The sequence below is a fragment of the Heterocephalus glaber genome, unplaced genomic scaffold (assembly GCF_053883595.1).
Source record: "Heterocephalus glaber isolate CG9 unplaced genomic scaffold, H.glaber_assembly_v1.0 deba00001067, whole genome shotgun sequence".
NCBI classification, from domain to species: domain Eukaryota; kingdom Metazoa; phylum Chordata; class Mammalia; order Rodentia; family Bathyergidae; genus Heterocephalus; species Heterocephalus glaber.
Window position 1 is genome coordinate 1,694,969 of NW_028258187.1, and position 14,257 is coordinate 1,709,225.

Below are 14,257 nucleotides of genomic sequence, written 5' to 3' on the forward strand. Positions count from 1 at the left end.
TACTCTGTGCTCTCCAAAATTCCCAGGGGTTCTTGGTGAACCAGGTGTGAGGGTATGGAAAAGCGGTATGGAAAAGCAGGTGGTTTTCAGGCACAGGGTCTAGGGAGTGTCCTCCTTCTCCTGCCTGAGGACTGCACGGGCCCTGTGCATGGGCCCAGCACTCGTGTGACCAAATGGGTGCACACACAAGTGTCCTGTGCTGTGCCCTCTTTGGCCTCTGCTCTGCTCCACACTGGACTTCAGCTGTGCCACTGTCAGGAGCCCAGGGCCAGGAGGGCAGCACATCCTTGTTTCAGGGCCCCTTCATTTCCCGGACTCCATCAACCTCAGGGACTTGCTCCTGGTTTAGGCTGACTCTCGAAGCAGAGTTTCCTGATGTTGCTTGAATTCTCGATTTCCCAGTATCCCCTCTCAAAAAGAACCACAGCAGCTGCTCAGCTGGTGTTTGAAAATGAAGAACACTTAAAGCAGGCCGCTGAGGGAGGCTGGTGGGCTCTGAGGACAGAGCCTGGGAGGTGCTGGGATCATTCTGACAGATGGCTCCTCAAACACCCGGGCAGCAGAGAATGAGGATTTCAGCACAATCAGAACAATGCAGCAGATACCTTGCCTGCATGACCCCAGATATTGGGGTGGGAATATTAAAATTCTGGCAATGGCCCATCACTTTGCATGTCTACTGCTTAGTTATTTTCATGAAATAATCACTTTGATTTTTTTGTTTCTCCCACTGCCTTGCTGTACAAGAGGAAAAGAAGACTTGGCTCCAAGGATGAGGGTTTTAGAAAGACGGCTTCCTGCAGCTCATCAGTCAAACAGGATGGAGTGTATCACGGCAAGTTCCTGACGTGGTTTCTACCTGGATGCCGCAAAGCCTCATGTAATGGCAGGTGGAGCTTTTGGAAGGTGACTGGATTCTGGGGCGTAGAGCAGACTTGTGTTGAAAGGCGGGGCCTGGTTGCAGAAGAGAGGTCACCGGGCCTGGCCGGAAGTGTTCATCTCCTTCCCGCCCCTCCCCTCCCCGTCTGTCTCCTGTCAGCATGGCATGAGCAGTTCTGCTCCACCAGGCCCCTCTGCCGAGCCATCCCACCTTGGAGCCGGCCAACCATGGACGGAAACATGAGCCTACGTAGACTTTGCCTCCTTTTAGTTGCTGCAAAGAGAAAAATGACTAAGACACTCATCTTAGATAATTATCTTCTAGAGAAATAAAGAAGCAAATTTTTGAGCCCTTCATGGAAGAAATTATGTAAATGCATCATATGAACTAAAAATAGAACAATTTTGATTCTCGCCCTGCTGTGAGATGAAAGGAAAATCTAATTTATTACATTAATGTGAATGAAAGGTTTGATATATTGCTCTAAAGATGGGGAGTATATAATATCGATGCCTAGGATGAATGTAAGGAAAGAAGTGGCTTATATTTATGTTCAGAGCAAGGAGGACTTTCCCACTGTTTGATTGATTGTTAGACTGTCTCCAGCCCTGGGCGTGGAGCTGTCACAGCTGGTGGGGAGCACTAGGCGCTGGAGGGAAGCTGAGATGCGGAGGATGGATCAGGGCTGTGCAGGGCACAGGTGCTGGGTGTGGCTCAGCTGCCAGCCTGCAGTGTGACAGGAAACCATTGATCACCTCTCTGGGCTTCAGTTTTCCCAAGTGTCAGTCTTGAGTTAGAAGCTTCTAACTCTCTCCTGTGTTTCACGTGTTAGGAAACTGTGAAGTATGGAATTCACAAGACAGAAAAGCCCAGCTCCGGGCATGCATTCTAACTCCCTTTTCGGTCTGTTTTTCTGCTAAGCTGAGATTTCCAATTTGGGGGTGTAGCAGAGCCCCTGGAGGGCCTCAAAGACCCAGATAACTGGCTCCCCCTGGACTCTCAGGCTCCACGGCTCTGGGGTTGGGCTGTGGAGTGCCCTGGTCACCACCTCTGGGTGCTGACCTGCCGGTGCTGAAAGCACACTCGGAGAACCCTTCAGCCTCAGATACCCAGGCCTCCCTGCTGTGTCCTGGAAGCCTCCACTGATGCATGGATCCTCAGGAAAGACAGGCAGAGTAGGGGAGATGAAGGCAGAGTCATCTCTGCCCTGGATTCCCCCACCCTTGCTGTGTCCCAGAAGAGAGCCAAGAGCAGAGAAAGCCTTGTGGCTCGGACACAGGCAGTGAACTGGGAGATTCCCTCCCTTCCGGAAGCTCTGCATCTGCATCCACAGTGTTTTCCCGGTGTCTGGGTTTGGGGCCCGGGACAGGCTTACCAAAGAAATGCACTTAAAGTGCTGGAAGCAGCAAGGTTGGGGGAAGCGCACTGTGGAGGATAGCTGGCCACAGCATTCACTTGCGAAGCATCTTTAAGACTTGTGCTGTAAGGAGACGGGTGCTGTGTGGCAGGGACAGAGAAAACCTGGGACCCAGCGATGTGGCCGGCTGTTCAGGGTGGTCCTGGCTGCAGTGGGAAAGCAAAGGTTACCCACACCCCCGCCAGCAGGAGCCTCCTGATGCAGTCACCAGATGCACTTCCGGTGGCCTCCCTGCTCCAGTTTTGCTCAGTGTGGGTTTGCCCATCTGTGCTGACGGCAGTCCCTGCATGGGGCTTTGGGATGCAGAAGCACTGTGCTTTTGATGGTGGGTTGGGGACCAGCTGTCCCCATTTCCGCTGTGGAGAACACGAAGGTCAGGGCGAAGTTAGGCCCTCCTAGCTTTCTGCATGTTTACATTATTTACTTTTCATCACAGCCCAGCATTCTTTGCACACAAGCTCAGGATCTCCACCCTCTGTGCCTCACACTTGGCACACAGTGATGTTCAGGGCAGCCGTCAGCGGCGTGTCCAGCCTGAGGCGGGCGCCTGGTGGGGAGAGGCAGAGTTTGGAGTGGATGGTCTTCTCCGTCCTAAGACTTCTGTTAGGGTCGTAGGTGGGTGGACAAAGTGACTGTATGGATTAGGTATCAAGCATTGGATTATTGTTTATAAAATCTCCTCCTGGAATTCTCTTCTTCCCTTCAACCCAAATCCTGCACATATTTTGAGTCCCACTGCAAGTTCCACCGCTTACAGAAGCTTTTCCCACAGAGCGCTGGCATTGAATGGGCAGCCCAGGAGCCATCCCAGAGGTTCCACAAAGCCAGCTAGTCCCCATCGACTCCGGAGGGGCGGACTCTCCTGGGTCTCGGATGGCTTCCTCGGTTTAGTCATCCAAACATTCCCATTTCATCTTGTTGACTTCAAGTTGAACCCTGAAGTAACAAGGCAAACGCTCTGACCCCAGAGTGGAGGGCACAGATACCCAAGTGTTAACGTGTGTGGTCCATGTCCAGCACGAGGGACCCCAGGGTGGATACAGGCAGGGTGGGGCCTCCCAATTCTCCCCTCCCCACAGCAGTGCAAGGAGTCCAGAACACGTAATAGAGGTAACTTTTAAATGAAAGATTGAAGACAATAAAGTGGTAAAAATGGATATAAAATATGTGTGTTCCTATGGGTATGTTAGGAAAATGGGTGGTCAAGGTGAACTTCGGCTGCCTTTGGGCACACCGGTCATCACAGATGGCAGATTCCCATCATAATGCGTGTAATAGGGGTATTACTAATGCCTGAGACCAGAGTCACAAAGGCTCAAGTAAAACAGTTCTTCCCCACTTACCTGGGTCACTATAAAATAGATTTCATGAAAGTTTTCATTGCCCCTTTTGTCTTAAGGGCATGATATTCCATAACATAAAGTTAGTAATGTAGAAACCTGGGGACATAGAGTCCCAGAGAGAATTATGTCCCTGCTCACATCCTGATAGGGTGGGGGAGCCTGCGGGGATCTGTGGTCATCTTAGGTCCTTTCCGTGGATCCTCTGGCTGCGCAGGGCAGACTGTGATTGCTGGAAAGGCTGAGGGGGTCGCAGTTGCTGGGTGTCTGGATTACCGAGGCGCCTGCTCAGTGATGCTATCGCTGCCCCAGATGAGGAAACTGAGGCTCAGGATGGTTCACTAGTACCAGAAGAGACAGATTTCCACCTGCTGCAAGTTTTCTGATGCCCGCAGAGTATCGGGCTGGCTGTGACTCCCTTTTGGTGATGTTGCAGGCCAGCGTCTGGCCCTGAGCTGCAGCCAGTCTGAGCACTGCCAGGGCAGGGCAGAGAGAGGAGGGACTTCCTGTGAAACAGAGGCTCCCGAGCTCCGGGCTGTGTGCTCAGCAGTGGGTCACTGAGGATGTCATCCAAGCTGGGGTGACCCAAGGGCTGTGCTGGTGCTGCCCAGTGCCGGAGAGCACAGGCCGGTGACTGGCAGGGACACAACTCAGAGCATTGTGGAACCCAGGGGGGACAGAGAGGCTTTCCCAGATGAGAGAAGGCAGAGCACTCACCTGAGGAAAGGAATGCAGCGGAGTGAGGGTCCTCCGGGGCACCCCAGGAGGGAGGCTGAGGTGCTGATGTCTACCCTAGGTCCCTGGGGGAGGCGTGCCAGGCCCAAGGACCCTGGGATGCAGAATGCCTGGCTGGAGCTCTGGCTGGGGGTCTGACCACTGCTCCCCGGCCTGTCGCTGGCCCGCTGAGGGCACACAGTGGCCACGGCAGGATCCCTACCCAGTTCTGCGCCTGCCTGGGGCCGAGGCCTGGGGCTGAGGCCTGGAGCTGCAGAGGAGGAAGCTCTGTGGCAGCTGGCCTCAGCAGGGCCCCTCCCTGTCCCGGACCTGGACCTCCCCTGCCTCCTGTGCCCGGAGCACCCTCCCACCACCCCAGGCTGCTGCTACACCCTAGAGGTCCCGAGCCCGGGTCAGAGAAGCCCTCTCCCCAGGCCTGACTACTGGCTAAGAAGCTGTCTCTCGTGTCCAGGGCTGGGAGCGAGTGTCCCACCAGTCCGTGAACATTATCTAGAAGGTCCTTAAACTGAGTGTTTTCAAGCATTGTTACACATTCCATGGCTGTCTTGCCTGGAATCCAGACTCAGGGTACATTTATCCTAATTAATAATAGCACTAATTACTACATATGTGAGGTTAGGGCCACTCAAGTGCATTATGCAGATTTATGCAAAATGGGTGGAAATGGCATAATCATCAGTCTCAAATGCAATTACAGTCCTGGCTCTCACCCAGGAAATGTGTTTTGAATTAGAATTCTCTCAGAACTTGGCTTTATCAACTGAGGCAGAGCTTAAACTTTGAATCATCCATTTAACTGATTTCTCCAGGCCTTTGGAGGCTAGTGGTGTTTCTGCTCATCTTCCTGGTAACTTCACTGGCCAAACATAAACACACAGACTTCTCATACAACTTATGGAAGGAAAGAGCAAGCATGAAAGTAAATACTTAAAGTGAATATGCTTTACCATCTCTGTAAAATACACACATAACTAATAAAATCTATGAGATCAGGCTTTAAGCAAACATGATAAATTAAAGATTTAACATAGTAAAAGAGACAGATTAGGGAATGAATGATCACATTGAAGTTGAATGTTTTGTTTTACAAAATAATGGTATCTGAATACCACCATTCTTGGGACATTTAAAAATGTGACTATGATTTGGGAAGTAAATGATTTAGCCACAGAATTGAAGGAAATTGTCTAAAATCATCTAACATGAAGCGAAACCATATAAGATATTTATTTTATTTGTGACTCATTTGTAATTATGGATCAAGGATGGCCCTGAAATGAAATGCTAGGGAAAATGCAAACTTGGTATTGCCTACATGATAAGAATAGGAAGTTAGGGTTCTCATTTTTATCTTTACAAACATGTGCAATGAGCCAACACACCTCAGTCTGAGGGGAAACTGAGACCTCTGAGGACGCTGGAGAGGGTGTTGTGATTCACTTTGCAGAAGATAAGATGGGAGCCTCATGAGCATGGGGCTCGGGGCTCGAGGCGGTGGCAGTGATGTGACTGAGCACACGGTGGGAATTTCACATGGCGACCTCATGATCTCACTGGAGCCATGGAGCTGGGTCAGACGATCAATTCCATGACGGCAGAGAAACTGAGGCTTGGGGAAGTTGCCTCAGCCTCATGCACAGCTCAGAAAGCCGCAAGCCTAGGCTTGTCCACTGTGAGACCTAGAGCCTTCGGTCACATACAGCGTGAGGAAGACTGCCAGGTGGGAGAGTTTAATAGTTTGAGTGCACAGCTAAATAAATATTCATGGTAGTGTTTGTTGACAGGGTGGTGTGTCTGAGAATGAATTGACTCTCAGTTGCCTTGCATGGCCTGGGTGGGGACCAGGGTAATGTGGGAGAATTCTCAACCTTCACATGCAGAGGTGAGGGAGAAATTTGTGGTTTTGCTGCTCTGTGACTTCGCTGGGACAGAGTCTCAATCTACAGCTGTATCACTAATACTTCTCTCTATGATTTAGAAAGATGCTATTTTCTGAAGTAAATAGGCATGTTAAGCTCAGCCAAAATTTCCTTTATTTTTCCCTGATTTGTGAATTCTTTTCTCTTACTTTACAAAACTTTATAAGGTTTGTGAATTTTTAAAGGAAAAGTCTCACAGAGCTTTGACATGAAATCAAGTTTAGCTCCAAGCTGAATCTTGTTTGTTGAAAATAAACCTCCGTCAATGTGGGGTATTTTGGAAACTGCTGGGAGTGGATGCTGGAGCTCTCTGGAAGCTCCATGTGTTATGATTCGACCAAGTGTCCCCAGAGGCTCATGTGGCAAAGGCTTAGTCCGCAGCTTAGCAGGGACCTTGAAGAGGGGCCTCCGAAGCTGAGGTCAGCTTTCCTGACGCAGGGACAACATACCTGACACAACTTAAGGCAAAAGCTTGCTTTGGCTTACAGTTTCAGTCGGTTCAGTCCCTGGTTGGCGGCCCCATGGTGGAAATGGCATGGTGGAGGGGCCTGGAGGGGTAGAGCTGGTCGTTTATGACAGTAGGAGGCAGAGGGAAAAGAGAAGAGCCAGGGACAAGCGCACCCTCCCAGGTCCTGACCTGGGGACTACCTCCAGCCAGGCCCAACCCCACACAGCATATTCATGAGTGAATCCACTGAGAGTGCCACCACGACCCAGTCTCCTCTGAGCACCTGAGGCTCTGGGGCACAGTAACTCTCAACCGCAACACGTGCCCTCGAAGCAGCTGTGGGGTTCCCGTCTCCTCCTCTTTCTCTTCATCACTTTCTAGCCATGAGCTCCAGCCAAGATGGTTCAAAACAATGAGGTGAGAAGACCATGACCCGAAGTTTTTATCTCTGTGGGCCAAAATAACCCTTTCTTTTTTCCCACTTTTTTTGAGGTGCTTTTCATGTTTATTAAAAAAACATACACAGAATGGATTAAAAAGAATCAAGGTGCCTGCCAGTCACAGGCCAGCAGGCAGCTAAAAAGTGTGCCTTAAGAACACCAGTGACTTTATCAGTGCCTTGTTTTAAAAGCTATACCTAACAAATACCTTAGTTTTCTATTGACTTAGCTGCCTCTAGCCCTTGTACATGGCACAGCTAGCTGGCTTATGCACTCCATGTCCACACAAGGTCATTTCTTGTAGCAGTATTTTGGGCCAACAAGAAGGATCTTCATCCCCATATGGTCTCCTTCCAGGTCCATGGTCCACCTCTTCCAGTGAATGTGAGATGGTTTCACCCCTTAAAAATCTGGCTACTTCTGCACAAACCAATGCTAAGTCTTTATAATGATCAGTAATTAATCATTCTATTCCCCCTTTACATGCAACTGAAAAATGACAGGGTAGGGATAGAACAATGTGAACTCTGTACAGTTAGAATTATCATCCATTAAAAGATCATTAGCTAATGGTCACTAAATTTACATATTAGGGAAATTATATCTGGAATTCTGGAAAAACACAGTAAAAAGACTGAAGTTTGCCCATTTCTGCTCAGGAAGTCCCTCTACTCCCAAGCTTCATAGTACGGTGTACTTTTGGCTCCAAAATATACTGCTACTATTACTGTTTCTCCTCCTTTTGATCTTCCTTTGGTTCTCCAGTGCTAGAACTTCCAGAGCTTTCTCTTTCAGATGTCATCTTTTTATTTTTTTTATTATTAAGTTCTTTTATTGGTACATTTTAGGTGTACAATACATTTACATTTGTCATTGGGTGCTTGTACCTGTACATGATGTATCTTGGTTCTTATTTTTTCCCCATTCCCTGTGCACCCTTCACCTCCTCCACCCCTCCCTATTTACATAGATTCTGTTTCCATTTTTTTCTTTTCTCATAATTTTTCCTTTCCCTTCATTCCTTTCCCCATCTCCTCCCATCACCCCTACCCCTTTGGACTTTTCTTCCTATTTCAAATTATCAATTATTCATTTTAATCATTTTAATCCTTATTTACACTTTCAGTTTCTCACACCAGAGAAACTATTCGGTATTTACACACGTGTGTCCTATTTATTTCACTTAAGAGTATGGCCTCAATATGCATCCATTTAGCTATAAATGTCTCTAGTTTTTTGTTCTTTATGGCTGAGTAGTACTCCATTTTATAAAGAAAATCACATCTTCTTTATCCAGTTTCCAGTTGATGGGCACTTGGGCTGTTTCCAAGCTTTAGCTATTACACACTGTGCTGCTATAAACATGGGTGCCATCTTTTTGTATGCCATTCCGAATAGCTTCAGTGATGCCTGCTGGAGGGAAGATGCTGCCTGCCTGATGTTCTCTCCTGTCTCACTCTCTTTTCGAGCCAAGAGCTCCCTCATTTTGGAAATCTCTTCCTTTAGCTTGTTGCACTCATCAGCAGGCAGCTGGTCCTTGAACTTTTCCATCTTTACCCTTTCTCTTTGTACGCTGATTATCTGTGGTATTTTGTCACAGTGCAGGAGGCTGACTGGCACCTGGGGCTGCCAGCCTGACTGTGGATCTCACTTGACTGCTGTTGGATGCTCTGCTTCATGGCCCTGCCTCTCTGTCCCTGTTACCAGCCTCATGATTGAATGGTTTAATTTAGTTGTCACAAAATGCCTTCCCTCTATGCCTGCGGCTTTATTGTGATTTATATCGCATATTGTCATCTACTTTGGAAATTTTAATTCAGTGAAACTCTGTGTGATGCACTGTGTATGAAAAGAGCCATGGAAGAGAAAATTATACCACATTGATTCCTCTGGATCCGATTGTCCTCCTGGGTCTCAGTGACTGTGACTGGCTTTCTTCCCCATGCACATTTGGAAAAATGCATAGACTTGTCAGCAGCATTTTATAGGAATGCAGTGTAGTTTTGTTTGTTTTGACTCAACTGGCAGTGGTACCAGCTTGAAAGGCTAATTCGGCGGTGGGGGGAACAAGAGCAAGGCTTTTGTTCTGAAGCAGTTTTCAGCTTCTCAAAGACAGAAGGTTACTGGGAGAAGTAGGCCACACTTGCTGCCATTCGTTCATTCCATTGATTTTGAGTATCTATTTGATTTTATTCATTTCCCCAAAAGAGTACCTTCCATTTGTATTAATATTACATGCAAATAACTGGTAAAAGCAGACAATTTATTTTTCAAAAAATAGTGTAGTCCATGTTTCATTTTCTCCAGAGAATTGCTGTCTTCGTCACTTTCCTATTGCTGGGGCACAATACCCAGTGCTCACAGGCACAGGAGCGGAGGTTCACTTGGCTCACATTACAGTCCATGTCGGCTGCTCCAAGGCGGAAACAGCAGCTGGAAGGGCCCGGTGGAGGAGAGCAGCTCTCATCATGGCAGCCAGGAAGCAGAGAGCAGGTTGGAGCCGGCAGGAGAACTCACCCTGCAGATCACAGACCAGACCCTGTCCTGGCCCTGACAGCATGTTGGATGGCTCGCTGGATGAGCACAGCACTCCACCACCCGTCACCTTCAAAAGCCCCGCCTCTGCACAGGTGAGGCGTTGGGGACATTCGGGTGTAAACCCCTGCAGATGCTTGCACCAGCTCACCCTTAGAGCTACACCAAAGTCTGGAGGTTGGCTGTCCCTCAGTCCCTCAGACACGGAACAGGGCCTTTGGTGGGTAGGAGTTTGGTCAGGGGCCAGCGGCCAGCGGGATGGGTACATGGCAGTCACGGCTGGGTAGCAGCACCTGGCTGTCCAGCTGTCCTCACTGCCCACCTGTGCTGGGTGTGGCCTGGGAATGGAAGTGGGGACCCCGCTCCTGCCTGGAGGGCCGGGCCGCGGGGTGGAGCTGATGGCCCTGGGCGGGCAGGAGTGCGGGTGCACACGAGAGGCGGGGGCAGTAGTTGGCCTGGGGTCGCCACTGCTGAGAGCCAGACCAGTCAGGACTCTGCGGCTCCTTAGCTACCTGAGTTCTCTGACTCAGGATTGTCCCACCTGCAGGATACAGAGTCGTGATGGCTGCCTCCTGTCGTCATGAGGACTGAGATCTGAATTTCAAGCACTTACAGGAAATCTGACCCCGGTGAGCACTCAGTAAGTGCCGGCACTCACCATGCTCTTATTCAGGGCTTCTGGCCGGGGCCCTGTCCCCTCCGCTGGGCCTGTGCGGATGGTGCTGGCTGCAGTCCCTGGGTCCCACCTGCCCGGGCTGCCCAGCTGGATCCCTGGCCCTGTCCTTCCACTCTCAGTCCCTGGCTGCCCCTCTCAGGGGCATGGTCTCCTAGTCCCTGCTTCCTGCCTGCCCAGAGCAGACCCCAGTGGGTGCTCACTGGGGTCCTGCAGCATCGGCCTGGGGGGTCTGGACCCCACAGCACTCAGCTGCTTCATCTCCCGAGGAAGGACCAATTCTGGTCTGCTCTGCCCTAAAAACCACAGCTTAATACAGATTTGTTACATGTGTGAGCCAGTGATAAAAGCCCCAATCTGCAGAGCATGAGGAGGTGAGCTGGTGCAGCTGGGTAAATACCTGCTGCCCTCAATTTCCTGGTGAGCTCCGCGCCTCTCCAACACAGAGCTTATCTCGAGCAGGCGGTGATGGCAGAGTGACACTTTCCAGGCTGAGAAAGGGAATCTGTACTTTCTTGGGCTGTGCTTTCCTTTCGGTATTTGGGGAGGCAGCTGGTGTCTCTGTCTCTGGGAGAGTGTTGTTGATTTGGGCAGCTCCTCCCGTCCCTTCCGGCCTGCATTTCCTGGAGTGTCATTGGTTTCAGAAGGGAGTCTAATTTTGAGAGAGAAAAGAAAAATGCTGGAAAAGACCTCCGCAGAAGGGAGGACGGTAGCCAGGCAGCTGGGTCTTCGGCCCTGGGTCGCTCTGGCAATGTTTTCTTTCCCAGTTCATATTTTTTTCCTGTCCTCATCATGAAGTTTTGCCCAAGCCGATGTCAAATAGATTTTCCTTGTTTTCCTCTTTAAGTCCACCATTTTAGCCTTTAAGCTGGCAGAGGAGAATAATGCAAATCCTACACTGAGATACCAAGAATGTTGGTGAGACACTGAATTTTCATACATTGCTGACAGGAGTATAAATGGGGCAGCTACTATGGAAGCAGTTTGGTGGTTCCTTTAACAGCTAATCATAGAATTATCACATGACCTAGCAATTCCACTCAGAGCCTTACGCTCAAAGAAATCGAGGGCAGAGACTTGAGCAGATATTTTATACCAATATTCGCTGCAGCCTTATTCACAACAGTCAAAAAGTAGGATTAACTCAAGTGTGTATCCACAGATAAGGAGACAAACAAAATGTAGTTTATAACACAATGGAGTAGTATACAGTCATGAAAAGAATGAAGTTCTGAGGAATGTTATAACATGGATGAATCAAGCTTGAAAACATACTGAGTGAAATAATCCAGACACAAAAGACAAGTATTCTATGATTCCATGTATATGAGGCATCTAAAGTAGTAAAATTCACAGAAACAGAAAGAAGTTAAAGGTTATCAAGAGCTGGGGAAAGAGGGAGGAATGTGGAGTTATAGTTTAATGGTTACAGAATCTCTCTTCAGAGTGCTGACAACGTTTTGAAAATACATGGTCATGAAGGTTTCATAGTATCAGGAATGTAGACAAAAGTTTAAAATGGCGAATTGTATGTTACATAAATTGTATGAGAATTGAAATAATATACCAAATATTTGGGGTTGGTACACTTTGAATGAACATATATACTTTTAAAATTTGTAAACAAATGGATGAATTGTATGGTATTTGAATATATCTCAATGAAGTTATTTGGAATATAAGTGTTATGTACTGAAAACATGTACTAACAACAACAAAAAAGATTTAAATGTAAAACCTCAAACTATAAAACTACTAGAAGAAAATTTTGGGTGATATGCTCTATGACATTAGTCTGGAGAACAATTTTTTGGACAAGGTGTAAAAGCACAGGCAAAAAAAGAATACATAGATAAACAGGATTACATCAAACTAAGAAGTATATGCACAGCAAAGGAAATTATCAACAAAATGATGAGACAACTGACAGGAAGGGAGAAAATATTTGAAAAATATTCATTATCCAGAATAGATAAATATTATACACACACACACACCTATATATGTATATATAATATATTGGAGATCAATATCTGTAATATATAAAGAACTAAAAAACTCAAAAGCAAGACATAAATAATCCAATTAAAAATGAGCAAATGACCTGAGTAGATATTTCTCAAAAGAAGGTATAAAAATGATCAACAGATATATGAAAAAGGTTCAACATCACTAATCTTGAAAATGCATGAGATTTCAGCTCATCCCAGTTAGAATGGCTGTAACCAATGGGACAAAGGTGACAAATGCCAGGGAAGATGTGAAGCTGAGGGAACTCTCCTACATGGTTGATGGGGGTGTGATTGGTACACCCACTACGGAGGGCAGTACAGAGGTCCCTTAGGATACTTAAAACAGGGGTACCATGTGATCCAGTGCCTCACTACTTGGTATACATCAAAAAGGACAGGAAGTCAGCTTGTCCAAGAGACATCCATGTTCATGGCAGTGCCATTCACAATAGCCAGGATGTGGGCTAAGTCTTTATGCCCACCTTGGTCCGCAGGTGCACGGATACAGGAAATGTGGTATCTAAGCACAGTGGAGTATTACTCAGCCTCAAAAAGGAAAGAAATTCTGACATTCATGGCAACATGATGGATCTGAAAGACATTCTATTAAGGAAAAAAATCATGAACAGAAAGACAAATACCACACAGTTTCAGTCATATGTAGAATCTAAAACAGCCATGCTCATAGAAGTAGAGAGTAGAACAGAGGTTACTCTGTTAGAAGAGAGGCTGGTAGGGAGAGGCTGGGAGAGACTGGTTAACGGGAACAGAGTCACAGGCAGATGGGAGGAATAAGACCTGCTGTTCTATTGTGCAGAGGGCAATTCTAGGCAACAGTACTGTCTCATACGACTCCAGCAAGCCAGAGAGGGGGTTTTGAATGTTCTCATCCAAGACGATGAGCATTTGAGGTGATATAGAAGTTAAGTGTCTGGAGTCGATCCATGCACAACGTGCTGATGTATCCAAACATGAGGCATCACACCACGTGCCGTAAGGCGTAAAATTATCTTGGCTAAAAAGTGCAGTAGCCTTCCCTGCTAAAGCACAGACACGGAGTTGTATACTCAGAGAAAACAAATGGATCCCCCTGACCATTTTCAGACACGATGTCCCACGGGATGTGCTTCCCCCAAGTGCCCAGTGTGAGGAGAACAGGGGTCAGCTCGAGTGTGGGGGGCTGAGCCACATGGCAACGCCTTGGGTAGGCAGGGAAGGAACAGAGATGGCTGGGACAGGAGGTGGAAGAGAGATCGGGAGATGCTTTGCCTTACATATTGCCATAGGAAAGCGAATTTAGGAAATCCACACCAGAGAGAACCAGGGCCCAAGGTGGGACTGCAGCGAGGTGGGCTGCAAGGTAAACTGAGGACAGGCTTGAGGGGTGTCGGGCCCTGGGCAAGCTCCTCATCACTCCTCCCAGCATCCCCCGTTAGTCTGCACCATGCGTGACCCAGCTGGGGTGTGGTGTCCCCAGCGAAGGGCAGAGCCTGGCCCTTTTGCACACTTGCTGAAGCCTCAGGCACGCTGAGGAGCCTGGTGTGCTGGACAGAGCGGAGTGGGAGTGGGAGCTGAAGGCAGAGTCCTGGCTGAGCTGGACGAGCAGCGGAGGGTTTTCAGGAAGACACTGCCTGAGGGGCGCCAGTCCTGGGAACTGGGCTTTGCTGTAAGACACCACATGCTCCAAGCACCACAGGGCGGGAGCGGGTGGCTGCTAGGAGAGGAAAGGGGCCCTGGGCCTCCCACCTTCTTTTCCCCAAATCCCCTCTCCTCTGCCAGGCTTCCTGGAGGACACCCTCCTGCCCTTATCACGGCCCTGGTGCATTTTCTTCCGTTCCTCTCCTTCACGGTCGATTTG